Here is a 17,690-nt window from a genome sequence, read left to right on the forward strand (position 1 = left end):
TTCATAAAATCCTTGCTGTGGCTAGCAACAGACCTAAAAACCTTGCACTTTTTGTGAAATAACTTTTTATCTCCTATTGAAAATGCAGCTTCTATGTGGGTGCAGGATTGGTATAAAAAAGTCATGCCTATAGACTCTAATATGATTCAAAATAAAGCAAAGTCACTATATGGCAAAGCAAAATGAAGGTGAAGGATGTAAAGCTGGAGAATTTAATGCCAGCAAAGGATGGTTTGATCATTTTAGAAAGAGGTTTGGCTTTAAAAATGTCAAGATAACAAGAGAACCAACTTCTGCTAATGAAGAGGCAGCAGACAAGTTCCCAGATACTATTAAGAAAAGCACTGAGGAGAAAGGATGTCTTTTTAAAAAATATGTATTTTATTTATTTTTAATTAATTTTTATTGGAGTATAGTTGCTTTACAATGTTGTGTTAGTTCCTGCTGTACAGCAAAGTGAATCAGTTATACGTATACATATATCCCCTCTTTTTTAGATTTCATTCCCACTTAGGTCACCACACAGCCCTGAGTAGAGTTCCCTGTGCTATACAGTAGGTTCTCATTAGTTATCTATTTTATACATAGTAGTGTATATATGTCAGTCCCAATCTCCCAATTCATTCCACCCCCGTTCCCCCCTTGGTATCCATAAGTTCTTTACATCTGTGTCTCTATTTCTGCTTTGCAAATAAGTTCATCTGTACCATTTTCTAGATTCCATATATAAGTGATATTATATGATATTTGTTTTTCTCTTTCTGACTTACTTCATTCTGTATGACAGTCTCTAGGTCCATCCACATCTCTGCAAATGACCCAATTTCGTTCCTTTTTATGGCTGAGTAATATTTTTTTTAAAAAAATTAATAGCTACTCTATTTATTTATTTATTTATTTTTAGCTGTGTTGGGTCTTCGTTTCGTGCGAGGGCTTTCTCCAGTTGCGGCAAGCGGGGGCCACTCTTCATCGCGGTGTGCGGGCCTCTCACTATCACGGCCCCTCCCGTTGCAGGGCACAGGCTCCAGACGCGCAGGCTCAGCAGTTGTGGCTCACGGGCCCAGTTGCTCCACGGCATGTGGGATCTTCCCAGACCAGGGCTCGAACCCGTGTCCCCTGCATTAGCAGGCAGATTCTCAACCACTGCGCCACCAGGGAAGCCCATATGGCTGAGTAATATTACATTGTATATATGTACCACATCTTCTTTATCCATTCCTCGGTTGATGGATGTTTAGGTTGCTTCCATGTCCTGGCTATTGTAAATAGTGCTGCAATGAACATCGGGGTGTATGCATCATTTCAAATTATGGTTTTCTCTGGGTATATACCCAGTAGTGGGATTGCTGTGTCATATGGTAGTTCTATTTTTAGTTTTTTAGGAACCTCCATACTGTTCTCCATAGTGGCTGTACCAATGTACATTCCCACCAACAGAGGAGGAGGGTTCCCTTTTCTCCGCATCCTCTCCAGCATTTATTGTTTGTAGATTTTTTTGATGATGGCCGTTCTGACTGGTGTGAGGTGATACTTCATTGTAGTTTTGATTTACATCTCTCTAGTACTTAGTGATGTTGAGCTTCTTTTCATGTGTTTGTTGGCCATCTGTGCGACAGTCAGGTATGGGCCCGACTCTCCAGCACCATCCATTTTCAGGGCTAGTTAATTTGGCAGGTGAGTTGTTACACACTCCTTAGCGGATTCCAACGTCCATGGCCACTGTCCTGCTGAAAGGATATCTTTTTGAACAGGTTTTTAATGCAGACAAAAGTGCCCTATTCTGTAGGGAAAATGCCACAAAGGACTTTTATTAGTAAGGAAGAGAAGCAAGCATCAGAATTTAAGGCAGGAAGGGGTAGGATAACTCTACTGTTTTGTGCAAATGGAGTCGGGTTTATGAACAGGACTGCCTTTACCTATAGAGCAGCTAACCCTCGAGCCTTGAAGCGAAAAGATAAACACCAGCTGCCAGTCTTTTGGTTGTACAACAAGAAGGACTGGACGACAACCCTTTTTTCTGGATTGGTTGCATTAATGCTTTGTCCCTGAAGTCAGGAAATACTTTGCCAGTAAGGGATGGCCTTCTGAGGTTCTTCTGATATTGGACAATGCCCCTGGCCATCCAGAACCCCATGAGTTCAATACTGAGGGCGTCAAAGTGGTTTATGCCCCAAATACACGTCTCTAATTCAGCCTCTAGGTCAGAGGGTCATAAGGACCTTTAAGGCTCATGACACACAGTACTGTATGGGAAAGATTGTCAACGCTATAGAAGAGAACCACGATAGAACATCATGAAAGTCTGGAAGGAGTACACCATTGAAGATGCCATCGTTGTTACAGAAAAAGCCATGAAAGGCATCAAGCCCAAAACAATAAATTCCTGCTGGAAAAAAACTGTCCAGATGTTGTGCATGACTTCACAGGATTTATGACAGAGCCATCAAAGAAATCATGAAATAGATTGTGGATATGGCCAAAACGAAGGGGTGGTGGTGGTGGTGAGTGATTCAAGATATAGATCTATGGAGAAATTCAAGAGCTAACAGACACCACACCAGAGGAATTAACAGATGACAACTTGATGGAGATGAGTGCTTCTGAACCAGTGCCAGACGACAAGTAAGAAGACTTAGAAGCAGCACCAGAAAACAAATTGACATTAGACAATCTAGCAGTGTTCCAGTTATTCAAGACTGCTTTTGACTTCTTTTATGACAGGGACCCTTATATGATACAGGTGCTGAAACTAAAGCAAATCTTGGAAGGAGGATTGGTACCATATAGAAACAGTTTTAGAGAAATGAAAAGGCAAAAAAGTCAGACAGAAATTATGATGTATTTCTGTAAAGTTGCACCGAGTTTGCCTGCCTCTCCTGCCTCCCCTTCTGCCTCTGCCATCCCTGAGACTGCAAGACCAAACCCTCCTCATCCTCCTCAGTCTAGTCAATATGAAGATGATGAAGATGAAGAATTTATGATGATCCACTTCCACTTAATGATAGCAAATAATCATCATGCCCTACAGTTTAAAAACTTATCTATTGTGTATGTCTGTGAGTGTCTTCATGTGAAAATCTAATAAACTTACAGCAAAAGCTCTATGAGACCTTTTTTGTCACCATCGTCATCATCATCCCCTAAGTATTCATTGTATATAACATCCCATACAAGACTTGTATTGAGCTGGGTAACCTATCCTTACATAGGCATAATGTGAATGACATTTAATATAAAATTAATAGTGGGTTAGTTTTCTTACTGTTTTATAACTTTACTTTCAAAGAATTACATTACAGTATGTCTCTCATTATTGGAGAAACTGTGCATCAGCCTTATCATCACAGGTAAGTGGTTTTTTAAAAGTGTAATAACATTTCCAATACTGTATTATGAATGTGACTGTAATATTGTATACCACAAAATTTTTATAACATTTCATTCATTAGTGTATAGGCTATCATTGATTACACTAGGCTACCATAAAGCAATCTTTGTTATCAATGCGTGAATCATTATACCTGTAAATAAATATTAATTTCTTTATTCACATTGTTTCATTTTTGATGTCTAGTGTTAATAATATGTATACCATCTACAGTGTTTTGTATCATATAAGACTGTTGTAGGTACTCACAGATGATTCATCTTGTAAACAGATGATGTAAACTTATGGTATCAATTAATATATTACAGTACTGTAAATGTATTTTCTCTTTCTTATGATTTTCTTAATAACATTTTCTTTTCTCTAGCTTACTTTATGGTAAGGATGTAGTATATAATACATATAGCATACAAATATGTGTTAATTGACTGTTTATGTTATCAGTAAGACTTCTGGTCAACAGTTGGCTATTAGTAAAGTTTTTAGGGAGTCAAAAGTTATTTGTAGGTATTTGACTGAATGAGGGTTTGGTGCCCCTAGCCCCCACATTGTTCAAGAGTCAACTGTATTTATGTAATAATGAGACCTCTGTAAAAAGAAATGTGTAAAATGAAAGGAATATTGAAATAATTATGCAACTATGCAAATAACTACTCTGTCTCTTTTCCCTTTCACACACACACACACACACACACACACACACACACACACACACATTCATGCCCTTATTCAGTTTTGCTAGTATATTTTTAGTGGTTATTTATATTATTATTTTAAACTCAACAAACTGTGGGATGATAGTTTTAATTGATGGGAAAGAATAGCATGCTTGGTGTAAATTTAAAAAGCATCTCATTATTTGTTTAAGTGGTATGCAGGTTATAGCTTAGTTAGGTAATTGAGTAACTTGGTCATTCTAATGTTTTTTCCATTCCAGCTTCAGTTAAAAAGTTTGGAGATTAATAGCAGATTTGTTATAAGTAACAGCTTACCACATACATTAGTAATGTGGTTTGTAAACTCATTGAAAGATTGTGGTAGCTGAAGTAAAACAGTCATGTTGCTATACAGAGTGGTGTTTTATCTTCTCCTTTCTCTAAGCATCTCAGCTTTGAGTCATTCCTGAAGAAGGGTTTAATCACATTCCAACAAGTCTCTTCATCTTTGACATCCATCTGCACTGCTGAGCTCTGTGGACCTGGTCTTATACTTGGTTTGGTTTCCGTAGCATCTTTATTAAGCTATAAAAAAGGAGAATGAATATTAACAAACCCATTAAAATATTATAGAGGGTTGAGAAAAATACAAGTAGACTAAAATGCAAGGACAGAATCCTTCAGTAATGACCCATGCATGTTAATATCTCTGAAGTAAAAGAACCACAAGTAGATAGATTCAAATGACTGTTGAGAGGAACTGGGGAAAGTACAACAATAATGCAGAAAACGGCTTAAGGACAGTGATCTAAAAACATATTCACTTGCATGTGATTTAGTAAGAAGAAACAACATTATTAAGAAAGCTTAAATTAACTAAGTGAAGTAATTTAGGAAGAGAAAGACAAATACCATATGATATCACTTATATGTAGAATCTAAAATATGACACAAATGAACATATCTATGAAACAGAAACAGACTCACAGACATAGAGAACAGACTTGTGGTTGCCAATGAGGAGGGGAGTAGGGGAGGGAAGTGTTGGGAATTTGGGATTAGCAGATGTAAACTATTATGTATAGGATGGATAAACAACAAGGTCCTACTGTATAGCACAGGGAACTATATTCAATATATTGTGATAAACCATAATGGAAAAGAATATGAAAAAGAACATATATGTATAACTGAGTCATCACTTTGCTGTACAACAGAAATTAACACATTGTAAATTAACTATACTTCAATAAAATTTAAGAAAAAAAGAATGCTTGTATTAAAAGGCTACCATTTAAAATGAATTTGAGGATTTTTTTTCTTATAGCAAAAAAAAAAAAGTCACTAAAAGATCAATAGGCAGCATTAATAAAAAATCCTGGGGAGAGGTGAGAATCTAATTTCTATAGCTGCCATATTATAATATTCAAAATGTCCACTTTTCAAGAAAAATCTAAAAGACATTTTAATAAAAGAAAATATGGGACTTCCCTGGTGGCACAGTGGTTAAGAATCTGCCTGCCAATGCAGGGGACACGGGTTTGAGCCCTAGTCCAGGAAGATCCCACATGCCATGCAGCAACTAAGCCCATGCACCACAACTACTGAGCCTGTGCTTCAGAGCCTGCAAGCCACAACTACTGAGCCTGCGTGCCACAACTACTGAAGCCTGCACACCTACAGCCCATGCTCCACAACAAAGAGAAGCCACCTCCATGAGAAGCCCACACACCGCAATGAAGAATAGCCCCTGCTCGCCACAACTAGAGAAAGCCCGCATGCAACAATGAAGACCCAATGCAGCCAAAGATAAATAAATAAATTTATTTTAAAAAAATATGGCACATTAACAGGAGAAAAATCAATACAAACATGCTTGAGGGAGCACAAATGATGTATTTCTAGACAAAGACTTTAATTTGGTTGTTTTAAATGAGTTTAATAGAATTAGTTTTGAAGTGTTCAAAGAGCTAAAGGAAACTATTATCTAACAAACTAAAGAAAAGTATGAGAAAATGTCTCACCAAAGTGAGAATATCAATAAAAAGATAGAAATTATAAAGAGTAACTAAATAGAATATTTAAACTTGAAAAATATAGTAACTTGAATTCCTTTTATTTCTTTTTCTTGTCTGATTGCTATGACTAGGACTCCTGATACTATGCTGAATAAAAGTGGTGAGAGTGGGTGTCCTTGTCTTGTTCCCAATCTTAGAGGAAATGCTTTCAACTTTTCACTGTTGAGTATGATGTCTGCTGTGGGTTTGTCATATATGGCCTTTATTATGTTGAGGTATGTTCCTTGTACGCCCACATTCTGGATAGTTTTTATCCTAAATGGATGTTGAATTTTGTCAAAAGTTTTTTTTGCATCTATTGATATAATCATATGGTTTTTATTCTTCAATTTGTTAATGTGGTGTATCACATTGATTGATTTGTGGATGTTGAAAAATCCTTGCATCCCTGGGATAAATCCCACTTGGTCATGGTGTGTGATCCTTGTAATGTATTGTTGGATTCGGTTTGCTGATATTTTGTTGAGGATTTTTACATCTATGTCTGTCAGTTATATTTGTCTGTAATTTTCTTTTTCTTGTGATACCTTTTTCTGGTTTTGGTATCAGGGTGATGCTGGCTTCATAGAATGAGTTTTGAAGTGTTCCTTCATCTGCAGTTTTTTGGAACAGTTTAAGAAGTGTAGGTGTTAACTCTTCTTTAACTGTTTGGTAGAATTCACCTGTGCAGCCATCTGGTCCTGGACTTTTGTTTGTTGTGAGTTTTTAAATTACTGATTCAGTTTCATTACTGGTAATTGGTCTGTTCATATTTTGTATTTCTTACTGGTTCAGTCTTGGAAGATTGTACATTTCTAAGAATTTGTCCATTTCTTCTTGGTTGTTCATTTTATTGGCATATAGTTGTTTGTAGTAGTCTCTTATGATTCTTGGTGTTTCTGTGGTGTCGGTTGTAACTTCTCCTTTTTCATTTCTTATTTTATTGATTTGGGCCCTCTCCTTTTTTTTCTTGATGATTCTGGCTAAAGGTTTATCAATTTTGTTTATCTTAAAAAAAAACAGCTTTTACTTTCATTGATCTTTTCTATTTTTTTTAGTCTCTATTTCATTTATTTCTGCTCGGATCTTTATGATTTCTTTACTTCTTTTTTTTAAACATCTTTACTGGAGTATAATTGCTTTACAATGGTATGTTAGTTTCTGCTTTATAACAAAGTGAGTCAGCTATACATATACATATATCCCCATATCTCCTCCCTCTTGGGTCTCCCTCCCAACCCCCCATCCCACCCCTCTAGGTGGTCACAAAGCACCAAGCTGATCTCCCTGTGCTATGCAGCTGCTTCCCACTAGCTATCTATTTTACATTTGGTAGTATATATTAGTCCATGCCACTCTCTCACTTCGTCCCAGCTTACCCTTCCCCCTCTGCATGTCCTCAAGTCCATTGTCTTCATCTGTGTCTTTATTCCTGTCCTGCTCCTAGGTTCTTCATAACCTTTTTTTGGGTTTGTTTTTAGACTCCATATATATGTGTTAGCATATGATATTTGTTTTTCTCTTTCTGACTTACTTCACTCTGTATGACAGACTCTAGGTCCATCCACCTCACTACAAATAACTCAATTTCATTTCTTTTTCTGGCCGAGTAATATTCCATTGTATATATGTGCCATATCTTCTTTATCCATTCATCTGTCAATGGACACTTAGGTTGCTTCCATGTCCTGGCTATTGTAAATAGAGCTGCAATGAATATTGTGGTACATGGCTCTTTTTGAATTATGGTTTTCTCAGGGTATATGCCCAGTAGTGGGATTGCTGGGTCATATGGTAGTTCTATTTTTATTTTTTTAAGGAACCTCCATACTGTTCTCCATAGTGGCTGTATCAACTTACATTCCTACCAACAGTACAAGAGGGTTCCCTTTTCTCCACACTGTCTCCAGCATTTATTGTTTGTAGATTTATTAATGATGGCCACTCTGACTGGTGTGAGGTGATACCCCATACTTCTTTTTTTTAATTAATTAATTTTGGGCTGCATTGGCTCTTTGTTGCTGCATGTGGGCTTTCTCTAGGTGCAGTGAGTGCAGGCTACTCTTCATTGTGGTGTGCAGGCTTCTCATTGCAGTGTCTTCTCTTGTTGCGGACCTTGGGCTCTAGGCACGTGGGCTACAGTAGTTGTGGCATGCGGGCTCAGTAGTTGTGGCTCATGGGCTTAGTTGCTGCATGGCATGTGGGATCTTCCCCGACCAGGGATTGAACCCATGTCCCCTGCATTGGCAGGCAGATTCCCAACCATTGCTCCACCAGGGAAGTCCCGATTTCTTTACTTCTAATTTTGGGTTTTATTTGTTTTTCTTTCTCTAGTTCCTTTAGGTATAAGGTTATGTTGTTTGATATTTTTCTTGTTTCCTGAGGTAAGTTTGTGTCACTATAAACTCTCTTAGAACTGCTTTTGCTGCGTCCCATAGGTTTTGGACTGTTGTGTTTTCATTTTCATTTGTCTGTAAGTAGTTTTTTAAATTTCCATTTTGACTTCTTCAGTGATCCATGGGTTGTTTAGTCCATATAGTTTAGCCTTCACATGTTTGTGTTTTTTGCAGTTTTTTTTCTTGTAGTTCATGTCTAGTCTCATAGCATTGTGGTTGGAAAAGACGCTTGATATGATTCCAATTTTCTTAAATTTACTGCAGCTTGTTTGGTGGCCTAGCAAGTGATCTATCCTGGAGAATGTTCCATGCACACTTGAAAAGAATGTGTATTCTGCTGCTTTCGGATAGAATGCTTTATATATATATATACGTATATCAATTAAGTACAACTGGTCTAATATGTCATTTAAGGCCAGTATTTTATTGTTTATTTTTTGTCTGGATTATCTATCCATTTATGTGAGGGGGGTGTTAAAGTCCCCTCCTTTTATTGTGTTACTGTCAATGAGAAAAATGAACACAAGCATACTACTAAAGGAAATCATCAAACTAAATGGGGAGAAACTAAAAGAAGAAGAAAAGAACAGGGAAAACTGACAAAAATAATCAGAAAACAGGTATAAGTACATACCTATCAATAATTACTTTAAATGTCAGTGGACTAAATGCTTCAATCAAAAGACATAGGGTGGCTGGATAAAAAAAAAAAAGACCTATCTATATGATGCTTACAAGAGACTCACTTCAGAACTAAAGACACATGCATACTGAAAATGAAGGGATGGAAAAAAGATATTTTATGCAGATGGAAATGATAAGAAAGGGGTGGTAGCAATAATATCAGAAAAAATCTTTAAAGCAAAGTCTAACAAAAGACAAAGAAGGGCATTATATTATGATAAAGGGATCAACAGAAAAAGTGTATATTTTAATTTTTAACATTTATGAATCCAATGTAGGAGCACCTAAGTATATAAAGCAAATACAGATATAAGGGGAAAAATTGACAATACAATAATGGCAGGGAACTTTAGCACCCCAATTTCATCAAAGGACAGATCATCAAGCCCTAAAGATTTCACCAAAAAACTATTATAAATAAGAGATGGATTCAGTAAAGTTGCAGAATAGAAAATTAATACACAGCAATCTGTTGAATTTCTATACAATAATAATGAGCTATCACAAAGAGAAGTGAAGAAAACTATCCCATTTACAGTTGTATCAAAAAGAATAATACACCCAGGAACAAATTTAATGAGGTGAAATACCTGTACTCTGAAGAGTAGAAGATATTGTTGAAAGAAGTTGAAGAAGACACAAATAAATGGAAAGATATTTCCTGCTCATTGATTGGAAGAATTCACATTGTTTAACTGTCCATATTATTTAAAAGAATCTATACTTTCAGTGCAATTCCTGTCTGAATCTTAAGGACATTTTTCACAGAAATAGAACAAAAAATTCTAAAGTTTATGTGGAACCACAAAATACCCCAAATATTCAAAGCAACCCTGAGAAAAAAGATCCAATCTGGAGGTGTAACACTCTCTAGTTTCAAAGTGTATTACAAAGGTATAGTAATCAAAACAGCATGGTATTGGCGGAAACCCGGGCATATGTGGACAATTAATTTATGATAAAGTAGCAAAGAACATACAGTGGAGAAACAATACTCTTTTCAGTAAATGATGTTGGGGAAACTTGACAGTCACATGCAAAGCAAAAAGAAAAATGAAACTAGATCACCTTGTTTCACCATAAACAAAAATCAACTGAAAATGGATTGTATGTAAGCTTTGAATGTAAGAACTGGAACCATAAAACTAGAATAAAACATAGGCAGTATGCTCTTTGAAATCAGTCTCAGCATTATCTTTCTGGATATGTCTCCTCAGGCATGGGGAGCTAAACAAAAATAAACAAATGAGACTACATTAAACTAAATAGTTTCTGCCTATCAAAGGAAATCATCAACAAAACAAAAAGAGAACCTACTGAATGGGAGAAGATATTTGCATATCATATATCCAATAAGGGGTTAATATCCAAAATATATAAAGAATTCATAGAACTCAAAAACAAAAGCAAACAACCTGATTAAAAAGGGGGGGGGCAGAGGAAATGAATAGACATTTTCCAAAGAAGACATACAGATGGCCAACAGGCATGTGAAAAAGTGTTCAACATCAGTAATTATTAGTGAAATAAATATCTAATAAAGATAAATACATGGGAAATTGTGTAATGCCAATTTTTATTTTCTACATGATTGAAAAGATAAATGGATTAAAATTATCATTCTATTTATTGGGCACATAATTTATAAATATGTAGTCTATGTCATCAATGATAGAAGGAGGGAAGGACAGAGCTCTACTGGAGCAGAGGTTTTGTATGATATTGAAGTTAAGGTGGTATACATTCTTTTTTGTTTTTTAATTGAAGTGTAGTTGATTTACAATGTTGTGCCAATCTCTGCTGTACAGCAAAGTGACTCAGTTATACACATATAGACATTCTTTTTTAAAATATTTTTTTCCATTTTGTTTTATCCCAGGACATTGGATATAGTACCCCTTGCTATACAGTAAGACCTTTTTGTTTATCCATTCTAAATGTAATAGTTTGCATCTACCAACCCCAAATTTCCAGTCCATTCCTCTCCCTCCCCCCATCCCCCTTGGCAACCACAAGTCTGATCTCTATGTCTGTGAGTGTGTTTCTGTTTTGTAGATAGGTTCATTTGTGCCATATTTTAGATTCCACATATAAGTGATATCATATGGTATTTTTCTATTTCTGACTTGCTTCACTTAGTATGATAATCTCTGTTTGCATCCAGGTTGCTGCAAATGGTATTATTTTGATCTTTTTTATGGCTGAGTAGTATTCCATTGTTTATATGTACCACATCTTCTTTATCCATTTTCTGTCAATAGACATTTAGATTGTTTCCATATTTTGGCTATTGTTAATAGTGCTGCTGTGAACATTGGGGTGCATGTATCTTTTTGAATTATAGTTTTATCCGGTTATATGCCCAGGAGTGGGATTGCTGGATCATATGGTAATTCTACTTTTAGTTTTCTGAGGAACCTCCATACTGTTTTCCATAGTGGCCGCAGCAAATTACATTCAAGGGTGGTATACACTCTGATTAGACTGTTATAACTTTAAGGTGCTAAATGTAATGATCAGTGTAACCACAAAGTACCTATGTATAGAGTACACACTAAAAGTAATGAGAAGGGAATCAAAATGTTTCACTAGAAAAAAAATCATCCAAACACAAAAGATGTCAGTAATGGTAGGAAATGAGTTACAAAAATGCCATAAGGCATATAGTAAACAAATAGCAAAATGGCAGAAGAAGTACCTCCTGATTAATAACTACTTTGAATATAAAAGGAATAAAATCTTTAATCAAAAGACATAGCTTGGCAGAATAGATAAAACATGATCAAACTCTATTGTATCTAAAAGAGACTCATTTTAGATCTAACACACAAATATACTGACAGTGAAAAAGACTCCATGCAGATAGTAACTGAAAGAGATCAGGGGTGTCTATACTAATATGAAATAAAGTAGATTTTAAATCAAGAAGTTTATAGTAGACAAAGGAAGGAATTATATATTAATAAAATATTCAATTCAACAAGAAGACATAACAATTGTAAACATTTTCAAACCTAATAACAGATCCTCAAAATGTATGAAGGAAACTGGACAGAATTGAAGGAAGAAATAGATAGTTCTTTGTAAGAGTGAGAGGCTTCAATACTTCTCTTTCTATAATGGAAGTAGCAACCAAACAGAAAATAAGTAAGGAATTAGAGGACTTGAACAACTCTGAACCAAATACACCTAACAGACATATATAAAGTACATTCTACACAACAACAGCAGATTACACATTCTCTCACATGCACATGGAACTTTCTCCAGGACAGAGTATATTTTAAGCTACAAAACAAGTCTCAATAGATGTAAAAAGATGGTTATCATACAAAGTATCTTCACTGACCACAACAGGATGAAGTTAGATATCAACAACAGAAGGAACTAATAAAATCACAAATATATTAAAATTAAACAACACACTCAAACAGCCAATTTGTCAAATAAGAAATTGTAATGGAAATTAGAAAATACTTAGAGACAAGTGCAAATAAAAACACATTAAAATTATGCTATGCAGTGAAAACAGTTGTTAGAGGAAAATGTATATCTGTAATTATGTAAATCAAAAAAGAATAAAGGTCTCAGATCAGTAACCTAACTTCACACCTGAAAGAACCAGAAAAAGAAGAGGAAACTATCCCAAAGGTAACAGAAAGAAGGAAATAATAAAGATCAAAGTGGTGATAAAATAGAGACTAAGCAAACAATAGAGAAAATTAATTAAATCAGAAGACGGTTCCTTGGAAAGATAAACAAAATCACCAAACGTTTAGTAAGACTAAGAAAAAACAGGGAGAGAGAGTACATACAAATAACTAAGATGAGAAATGTAAGTGGTGACACGACAACTGACCTTAACAAAATTAAATGAATTGTAAGAAAATAGTATGAAAAATTGTACAGCAAATTAGATAACTTGGAAGAAATGGATAAATTCCTTGAAATACACAATTCACCTAAACTGATTCAAGAAGAAATAGAAAATCTCAACAGACCTAACAAGTAAAGAGAATGAATCACTAACATAACACCTGACAACAAAATTAAGTCCTGAATTAATTTTGGTGATTTCCACCAAACATTTAAAGAAGAAATAAAAGCAATACTTTTAGTACTCTTTCAAGAAATTAAAGTACTTCCTAACTCATTCTATGAGAACAGCATTACTCTGATACAAACCCAAATAAAGACATAACAAGGAAGAAAATTATAGATCAATATCCCTTATTAATATAGATGCAAAAGTCCTCAACAAAATATTAGAAAACCAAATCCAGTTGCATATTAAATGCATCATGACCAAGTCAAATTTATTCCAGGAATGCAAGGGTGGTTCAACATAAGAAAATCAATCAATGTAATACATGATGTGAATAGAGCAAAGGGAAAAAAACCCTCACGATCATCTCAATTTATTCAGGAAAGGCATTTGACAAAATCCAACATCCTTTCTTGATAAAGACTCTGAAAACTGGGAATATAGGGAAAATTCCTCAACATGATACAGGACATTTATGAAAAACCCACAGTTAACATCATACTCATTGATGAAAGACTGCAAATTTTACCCCTAAGATCACTAACAAGACAAAGATACCCACTTTCATCATTTGCCATTCATGTCTTACTGGAAGTACTAGCAATAGCTATTATACAAGAAAAAAGGGGGCATCAGCACTGGATATGAAGGGGTAAAGCTACCTCTATTCACAGATTATATGATCTAATCTTTAGAAAATCCAAAAGAATCCACAAGAAAGCTAGTAGAACTAAAAAGCAAGTTCTTCATAACTGCAGGGTACAAATGAAAACAAAAATCAGATGTATTTCTGTACACCAGCAACAATCCAAAAATGAAATTAAGAATGGAATTCCATTTATAATATCTAAAAACTTAAATCCTAGGAGAGAAAGGAAATCTTGGGGAGCTGCCATCTGCACCTCCATGACCAGCACAGCCATGCCAGAGCCAACAGGAGACCCAGGCCATCACCCCATTGCTGCTGCTTCTATCCACCTGCTTCCACGTCCTTGGACTCCTTCCAACAGCTTGCTAAAACATGATGGATTACTATGAAGTTCTATGCATGCAGAGACATGCTTCAGCCAAGGATATTAAAAAGGCTTATTGGAAACTGGCATCAGCATAGCAACCAGATAAAAATCTTGAGAATAAAAAGAGGAGAGAAAATTCAAATAGCCAAGGTATATGAGGTGTTATCACATATTAAAAAATGGGACATCTATGACAGATATGCCAAAAACAATTAAATGATGGAGGTGGAAGTCATTTTGACAGGCCATTTGAGTTTGGCTTCAGATTCCTTAATCCAGATGTTGTCTTCAGGAAATATTTTGGTGGAAGAGACTTTTTTTATTTGACCTCTTTGAAGACCCACTTGAGAACATATTTGGTAATTGCAGGGGCCCCATGGAAACAAAAGCTGGGGCACAGGGTCACTTTTCTCTGCCTTAAGTGGATTTCCATCTTTTGGAGGTGGATTTTCTTCTTTTGACACAAAATTTACATTGTTCAGTTCACTACGTCATGGGGGCCTCACTTCATTCTCTTCCATGTCATTTGGTGGTAGTGGGATGGGCAATTTCAAATCTATGTCAACTTCTACTAAATTAATTAATGGCAGAAAAATCACTACAAAGAGAATTGTCAAGAATGTTGAAGAAAGATTAGAAGTTGAAAAAGATGGCCAGTTAAAGTCCTTAACAATAAAATGTAAGGAGCTGCAGCTATGCTTGGATAAGGAGTAATTGCATGCATTTAACTGAAATGTTAAACTATAAATATAGGAACATTTGTTGAAGATTTAAAATGAATTCAACTTTTAGTATAACTGTACCTAATGTAAGGTATTTATAAACAGTTCACTGGAGCCCCTATTTGTCATATGCTTTCGAGTTTATTGTTGGGACCACATAACAGTTCCATATTTTTTGGTCTTTAAAATTGTTGTAAATCTGTATATGCACATTGCTTTTTTATTAAATATAATCTAAGGTGGCTTTGATTCTTTTGTACACTAACACCAGCACAGACCTTCTTTTACATTGTGTTTGAAACATGAGCCAAGTAGTGTCAGTCTGCTGTAAAGTCAATATTGCCAGGATGAATCTTACACACACACACACACACACACACACATACACAAATTCGATTTTTTTCAGTATTTAGTAGTGAAAGACATTAATGCATTAATAGTAACACACTTTTGATTTAATATAAATTGAGGATGTTTTCTACTTGTGCATGAATGCTGGCAACTTAGTACATTTTGACAATTGTTTAAACATGTAATGATAAGCTTAGATTTAAAAAAGTAAAGCTGGTAAGCTGGGTCTTCGTCATTTGCTTAAAAAACAGAATGGAAATGTGAATGTGTTTGATGCATTCTTTCCTGAGTGGGACCTGTAAAAACTTAATTAATTTAATTAATTTATGAATTAAATTCTCAGTAATAAATTTAGGCAAAAGGCTAGTACACCAAAAATTATAAAACATTTTGCTGAGAGAAATTAAAGAAGAACTAAATAAATGCAAAGGCATCCTGTGTTTATGGATTGGAAAACTTAATACTGTTAAGATGAGAATGCTACTCAAAATGATCTACAGATTCAATGCAATCATCAGAATTTTAATGACTTTTTGGGTAGAAATCAAAAAACCCATCCTAAGATTCATATGGAATCTCGAGTCCATGTTAGCCAAAACAATCTTGAAAGAGATGAATAAATTTGGAGGACTTGCAATTCCAAACTTCAAAACTTACTACAAAGCTACAGTAGGTAAAACAGGATGGTACTGGTGTTAAGGACAGACATAGAGATAGATGGAATAGTATATAAAGGCCAGAAATAAACCCTCACATATATAATCGATTTGTTTTTGACAAATGTGCCAAGACCATTTAGTAGGGAAAGGACAGTTTTTTCATAATTGGTGCTTGGAAAACTGCATGGATATTCACATGTAAAAGAATGAAACTCGACCCTCATACCATATACATAAATTAACTCAAAATGGATCAAAGATCTACATTTATATTGCAAAACTTTAAAACTCTTAGAAGAAAACACTGCAGAAAATCCTAATGACATTGGATGTGGCAATGATTTCATGAATATGACACCAAATGCACAAGAGATAAATGAAAAAATAATGGGGCTTCATGAAAATTAAGAAATTTTATGCATCAAATGATCCTATGAAGAAAGCAGAAAGACAATCTGAAGAATGCTATAGAATATTTTCAAACCATAAATCTGATAAGAGATTAATACCCAGGATACATAAAAACATTTAAAACTCAACAATAGAAAGACAAACAAACCCACCCAAAATTGGGTAAAGGTCTTAAGTACACATTTCTCCAAAGAAGATATATAACCTGCTGATAAGTTCATGAAAAGATGTTGAACATGATTAGTCATCAGGGAAATATAAATAAAAACCACAGCGAGATACCATTTCACACCTACAAAGGATGTCTATAATTTAAAAAAAAAAAGAAAACAAGTGTTGTCAAGAATATGGAGAATTTGGAATCCTTGTGCATTTCTGGTGGGAATGTAAAAAGGTGTAATTGCTATGAAAAACAGTGGCAATTTTTCAAAAGCTTTAATATAGAATTACCAAATGACACAGCAATTCCACTCGTAGGTTTATATCCAAAAGAACTCAAAACAGGAACTCAGATATTTGTAACAAGTTTCATAGCAGCATTATTCACAATAAGCAAAAGGTGGAAACAACCAAAGTGTCAATCAACAGGTGAATGGATAAACTATATGTAATATATTCATACAATGGAATATCATCCTGTCATAAAAAGGAATTACATTTTGATATACGATATACCATGGGTGAACTTGAAAACATTATGCTTAGTGAAATAAGCCAGATACAGATGAAAATATAATATTGTATCCTTTCACTTTTATGACACACCTAGAATAGGCAAATTCATAGAGACAGAAAGTAGAACAGAGATTACCAGAGGCTGGGGGCAAGGGATGGGGTTAGAAGCTCAAGTTTTTGTTTAATGTGTATGGGGGTTTTGTTGGGATGATGAAAATGTTTTGGGTATTGATTTAGTAGTGATGTTTACAAAACATTGTGAGTATATTTAATGCCACTTACAAATGATTAAGATGATAAAAAATTATGTATATTTTACCACAATAAAAATGAAAAAGAAATTAAGGCATTTCCAGATCTACAAAAACTGAGATTTTTTTTACTAGCAGACCTGCCCTTCAACGAATGCTAAAGAGAGTCCTTTAGTTTGAAATATATGGATACTAGACAGTAACTCAACTCGACATGAAGAAATAAAGAACAGCAGGAAAGGTAACTAAATAGGTAAATTTAAAAGCCAGTATTATTGTATTGTTGGCTTATAACTCCTTTTTCCCTATATGATTTAAAAGACAGTTGCAAAAAGCAGTAATCATAAATCTGCATTAATGGGAACACAACATGTAAAGA

At 34.9% G+C, this 17,690-nt stretch overlaps 1 pseudogene across 1 annotated transcript; it reads left to right on the top strand.

Annotated features, from left to right (window-relative positions):
- The first annotated feature begins 852 nt into the window (after positions 1–852).
- Positions 853–17,440, top strand: LOC309653082 (dnaJ homolog subfamily B member 6 pseudogene; annotated as a pseudogene). Its single transcript, XR_014268764.1, has 2 exons — positions 853–3,347; positions 14,093–17,440. The product of XR_014268764.1 is annotated as a dnaJ homolog subfamily B member 6 pseudogene (transcript).
- Positions 17,441–17,690: the final 250 nt, after the last annotated feature.

The sequence above is a fragment of the Balaenoptera physalus genome (assembly GCF_965194825.1).
Source record: "Balaenoptera physalus genome assembly, chromosome: X".
NCBI lineage: Eukaryota > Metazoa > Chordata > Mammalia > Artiodactyla > Balaenopteridae > Balaenoptera > Balaenoptera physalus.